The 5,777-nt window shown below is 49.8% G+C and overlaps 1 protein-coding gene across 1 annotated transcript in view; it reads left to right on the top strand.

Annotated features, from left to right (window-relative positions):
* Positions 1-4,206: 4,206 nt before the first annotated feature.
* ANXA4 (annexin A4) overlaps positions 4,207-5,777 on the top strand; it is a 75,165-nt gene continuing 73,594 nt past the window's right edge. The window contains exon 1 of the mRNA XM_006151284.3: positions 4,207-4,470. The gene's annotated coding sequence lies outside the window, so the exon portion shown is untranslated. The remainder of the gene's footprint in view (positions 4,471-5,777) is intronic.

Here is a 5,777-nt window from a genome sequence, read left to right as displayed (position 1 = left end):
TTTTTTTTTTTCTCTTTTTGGAGAGGTTTTTGCTATAGTGCGTGTGCGCTCGCCAGACAGAGAGAGACAGACAGAAAGCGAGAAATCACCCCCCAGGGGGGCTGGCCATGCCGTTCTCCTCTCGGGATCCTGGGCCCTCGCGCACACGCACCCAGCATGATTTTTAAGCCACCGGGTCCAGAACGGGAACTGCGGTCGCCTACATGGGAGTCCAGCAACATAGCCATTACGCTAACTGCTGGTCCCAATAAAAGAATTCTTTAAAAAATTTAAAAAAATAATGACTCTTGATACCTGTCTAAATGATAATCAATTACAGATTGATTGGAGATCCAACTATGAAAGGAAAAACAATAAAGATTTTAGAAGAAGACATAGGTGTAGGGGTGGTTAAGGTGCTGGACTTCCACATGGTCGACTGTGGTTCATGCCCTGAACCCAGTGGCTTGAAACTCACGATGGCAATGTGTACGTGTGTGTGCCCAAAAGCCCAGGAGGAGAGTGGAGAAGAAGGGACTGTAGCATGGCCATCGCCCAGGGAGGGATTTCTCTCTTTCTTTCTCTCTGTATCTCTGGCGAGCACATGTGCTCTATGGCAAAAATCTTAAAAAACAAAAACAGAAGGAGAAAATGACATAGGTGAATGTCTTCATGACCAAATGGTGGGTAAATATTCTCTAACAGGACACAAAATGTACTAACTACACAGGAAAAAAATACGAATTGAGTTGTATTAAACTTAAGAGCTTCTGTTCATCCAAAGACATTAGGAGAGTAAAAAAGGACACAAGATAACTATTGTTCTGAATCAAATAGACTCTGGTTCAAGGGCCTGGCCCTTCCTCAACCCCTCCTGTTTTCAATCTTACCTAAACATCTACTTTCAGGAGCTCCTGGGGCAGCAAACTCCTCTGTACCCTGGGAAATGCTGCACTGCCAGGTTGCTTCTTGGATCTCTCTACACCTGGCTTAGGTGCCCGCTTTCTCAGGTCTGCTAAATCAATGGTCTCAATCAGTTGTCTCACCTATCTGTCTCTTCTCTGGGTTCTGAAATTTTCTGAAAATTTCCTCTCTTGTTCTCCTTCCTTGTGAAATAAAACAAGCAAACAAACAAAACAACAAACAAAATAATCGACCCTTGCTTTCATTGGATTTCAAGAAGGATCTGAGGTAAATGTGAGGCAGGAGTGTTGGGTGATCAGACCCCACTCCCATGTCGGTTCTTGTCCTACACTCATGAAGGATTAGAGACGTGGACACAGAGGAGAGGGAAGTGGAATTAGGGAGGGGAAAAAAGCTCCTGATGCGATGGAAGGAGGTCTGAATGGGTTTCCAAAGAAGAGCTGGAGGTGAGGGGGTTTTATCTGGAGTCTGAGCAATGGGCTGGCTTTCTGATGAGGAAGTGGGGTTTAGAAAGTGTTTGTAAGTGGTAGTCTGAGTGATTTAGTACCCCATCCTTTGAAGGGTCAGCAGACCATAGCATCCTTCCTGTCAGAATACGGCTACTGAATAGAAACCGTTGCCCTTAGCTACAGTTGCTTCAGTCTCAATACAGCCGGGTTCTTGGCTGTGAAAACATAGCCACTGTGACTCCATCTTGGCCTTATCCTGTCTGTGTGCTCAGTATCCCTATATTCTGCCTTTTTAGGAAGGAGTTGTGAATTTTTTAGAGCCATGTAAAAGGGATATATGTTGTACATTAATCAGACCATAAAGGAAAAACACAGACGTTTCATTAAAAAGAAAAACATAGTGACTTCCTTTTGGGGCCCTTACCCTATCTACCTGTAAGTGAGGTCCAGCTCCTATCTCAGATGCATGTGTTCATTCTGCTATCTTTCACTTAAAGAGTTCATTGAATCTTTAATTTTGACAATTATGTTAACTTTTTAAATCTCCTGTCTTGGATTAGGTTCCCTAGAAGCAGAATCTGACTTGGGGATTCTTGGGCCAGTGCTTTAGTGAGGGTATCCTTAGAAGGGAGGAAAGTGGGAGAAGGCCCAGGAGAAGCCGAACAAAGACGTGGACCTGGGTTCCCCTGTAGGTTAGCCTCAGTCTGATCCCATGGAGCCCCAGAATGTGAAGGGTACCCTGATTTATCTTTGGGTTTTTTTTTTTAAGTCTATTTATTTATTTCTTCCATGTGTGAGAGAGAGGCCCCTCCGATAGGTTCTTCTGGCTGCAATCCATTCCCAGTCTCTGTCGCCCTGGGTCTTTGATATTCACATACCCGGAGTGCCCAGAAGGTCCTAGAATACAAACCCAGGATCTTTCCCAGGTGGGTTGAGTTGTGGTACTTTAATGCCACTGCCTGCCCTGTTCCTGGCCTTTTGTAAATCCCATAAAATTTAGCCTCTGACTGTGGCTCCCCACCTGGTCTGAGGGCAGTTGTCAGGGGAGAGGCAGCTATGGGCAGTGAGAGGACGGACCGCCTAGGAGACGTTATCTCCACAGGGAACTGACAGCATCTGTACGCTCCTATCTTCCCTGGTAGCCTAAGTGTTATTTTTCAGGGGTTGCAATAGTCTCTCTAGTCTTTCTGAAGAAACAAATAATTTTTTAAAAAATATTTTTGCTAGAAGGCATGTGTGCTGACAGGAGAGAGACAGAGAAAGAAAGTGAGAAAGCACCCTCCGGGGGGATGGCCATGCTGCAATCCAATCTATTCCATATCTCCTTTCTGGATTTTGGATATCCACACGCACACACCTCTGGCATGTTTCTCAAGCCACTGGGTCCAGGACTCAAACCACGCAGTCAGTCATGTGGGACCAGGTGCCCCCACCATCACACTGGTTAGTCCCGAGAGAAATAATTCATATTTCTTTTCTTTCCCCTAAAATTTCTCATCTTAATTTTATTTCAACTTTAGTTCACAAGCTGAAGCTCAGAAACTTAAGTTACCAAGCAGACAAAATGCACAGAACCAGGTTTAGAATCCAAATTGGGCTGATCCTAAAAGCAATGCTCTTAACCATGTTAAACGGCCTCTTTGGAGCCAGCAAGTGATGTGGTGGTTAAGGGCCAGATTCCCACATGGCTGACCAAGGTTCCAGTCCCAGGCTGCTTGTGTGCACGTGCCTAAAAGCCTGAGAGGAGAATGGAGAAAGGCTGGTGGCATGGCCAGCCCCACTTTCTCCGGTGAAGAGTAGGCACCCTAACCACCTCTTTTCTTTCTTTCTTCCTTCCTTCCTTCCTTCCTTCCTTCCTTCCTTTCTTTCTTTCTTTCTTTCTTTCTTTCTTTCTTTCTTTCTTTCTTTCTTTTTTCTCTTTTTTCTTTGTAATTGCCACAGGGTGCCAGACAGAGACACAGAGAGGGAGAAAGTACCCTCGCTAAAATGGGGCATGGTCACCTGGCAATACCTCCTCTGTTTCCCCATCCTGCAGGGAATTTAGACACACTTGCACAGCTCCTGGCGTGTTTTTCCAGTCACTGAGTGGGGGATTCCAACCATGGTAGTCCACGCGGGATAGGATCCAGCTCCCTTAACCACTACTGCTCCGGGGCCAGCCAGAGCTAGCTCTTAATGAAATAATTTCATGTTACCTGTCTACTTAAGAGCGCTAACCACTAGCTTTTGGTCTGTTGGATAGCAAACATAGTTTCCCTAACCTTTGTTACATAAAGTCGATTTGCCTGTAGTCTCAATAGATTCATCCCCGCGAGCATTAACTGAGCACCTGTGTGCTCCAGAACAGCACTGGACGCGGGTGCCGTAGACCCACACCCAGACTGCGGCTTCAAGAGGCCTGGGTCCAGCAGACGAAGTGCATATGAACATCCACAACTATTCCGGGAGCGAGACGCTGCGCCCAGGCCCAACCAAACCCGGAGCTACTGGCAGGACCTAAACCCTGGTACTTTGCTGAAGACCGGCCGGGCGCGGCTGCGCGTAACTGCCGTTCCCAAAGGTTGCTCCAGATGCGGGGCGCGCGGGGAGGGGGAACTGTTTTCCTCGAGGAGCTGTGGAGCTGTTGGAAACTTGTTGGAATCTGCTTTTATGGGAAATAGAGAAATGCCCTGAGCCATTCGGATTTCACTTTCTTCCGGAGCAGGGCCGGCTCTTGAGAAAGCGCAGTTCCCTAGAAGGAAGCATTGATTCGCCACGGGACTCGAGACTCCGGGCTCGGAGCTGCGCTGGGCGTGGCCGGCGCCGGGAGGGAGCGGGCGTGGTCGGGGACTCGGCCCTCCTAAGGTGCAGGGCCGTCGGGGCGCCCGAGTGCCCAACGGCTACCACTCGGGGCACGAGCAGGGCGGGCGGTGCCGAACGCGCGGAGCCAGGACTCCAGGTGCGATCCGCCTTAAAGGGATTTTCCGGTCCCGTGGCCAGTGGGACAACCAGGAACTTGGGCTCAGTCTCCACCCCGAAGTAGGGCGGATCCGCCCGGAGTAAGACCCGTTTCCCGGCCCCGACAGGGTGTGATCTCTGCGGCTCAGCGGACGAGCAGCAGCCCTATCTAGGCAGAGAGGTAAGGGGACTCCGGGCAGGGGTCCTGGGCTCCGGGAAGCGGACGCCGCGCCCTGGATTCCTGCCAGATTGCGGGCGAAGCCTGAGCCGCCGGCAGGGTGGGGGAATAGCCTGGGCTTGAGACCGCGGTGGGCAGAGGGAGGCAAACGCGGTTCTTGCCCACCAGCACCGTCCAGGGGGACGCCCGCAGCAGCCTGTGTAGCTGGGGTTGCCAGCCAGAGACCACGCCGGTTACTGAGTCCGTGTGCTGGGCGTGGGCATTTAAAAAAGGATTGAGGCAGTATTCCCTGGGACACCGCTTACATTTTACCTTGTCATTCTTCACTCACTTTTGAAAACTTGAATCTTTTCCCTAGTTTCTTACCCCCTTCTACCTGGCACGCAGGAACTTTGTTATTAAGGTTCCAGGACTTGAGTATGCAGAGGCAGGGCCTTAGTCTTTTGACAAGTCTTTGACCAGACTTTGAGGCTGGTCAAACGATCTGCCGACTTTCGGGGCTGCCAAAGCCGATGGAAGTCGTCTGCGAGCTGTCTGGAATTGTTTGTGGCTCCTGGGGAACCAGGCCTTCCTTGGAAACTGGGCATCTGCTCTCGCAGCTAACAGTGGGAAGGCTGGATAGGGTGGCTCCTCCAGTTTATCCACCTCATGCCCCTCAGTTCCAGGATACCCCCCCCCCTTCCATTGCAACCAACTGTACTGATAGACAAGCCCTAGCTCCTTAGGTGCAGGACATTCTCAGGAGCCTGAGAGGTGGAAGAGCAAGCAGGACTGGCTGACTGCCCAGAGCCCTGTCTGGCCAAGGCCACATCCCCTCCACATTCAGCTCAGGTCAGATTTCTGTTGATTTGGGGGTGTACACACACGTATGTGCGCACGTACGTGTATGCACAACTACTGAATGGAGGGCACCTGTGAATTTTCCTTACAGACATTCTTTTTTTTTTGAGAGATTTTTGCTATAGGGTGTGTGTGCTCCCCAGAAACAGAGACAAAGAGACAGAAAGTGAGAAATCACCCTCTCGGGGGGATAACTATGAAATCCCTTCTCCTCTGTTCTCTCAGGATTTGGGGCAACCCCACACAGGCACCTGCATGAGTTTCAAGCTACTGGGTCCAGGACTTGAACTGCAGTCAACTGTGTGGGAGTCCAGCTACATAACCATTACGCCACCTGCTGGCCCCGACAGACACTCTTATATTTCATTAGGGATCATTTTTCTCTGAAAGCAATTTGGAGTGTAAGTCAAGCCAGACCACAGAGCACTTAGTGTTTAATGGATGAGGCTCCTTATCCCCCCCCCCCCCCC

Source organism: Tupaia chinensis, unplaced genomic scaffold (assembly GCF_000334495.1).
Source record: "Tupaia chinensis unplaced genomic scaffold, TupChi_1.0 Scaffold000316_1, whole genome shotgun sequence".
NCBI classification, from domain to species: domain Eukaryota; kingdom Metazoa; phylum Chordata; class Mammalia; order Scandentia; family Tupaiidae; genus Tupaia; species Tupaia belangeri.
The sequence above is the reverse complement of the archived record's forward strand: the minus strand, read 5'-3'. Positions and strand labels throughout refer to the sequence as shown.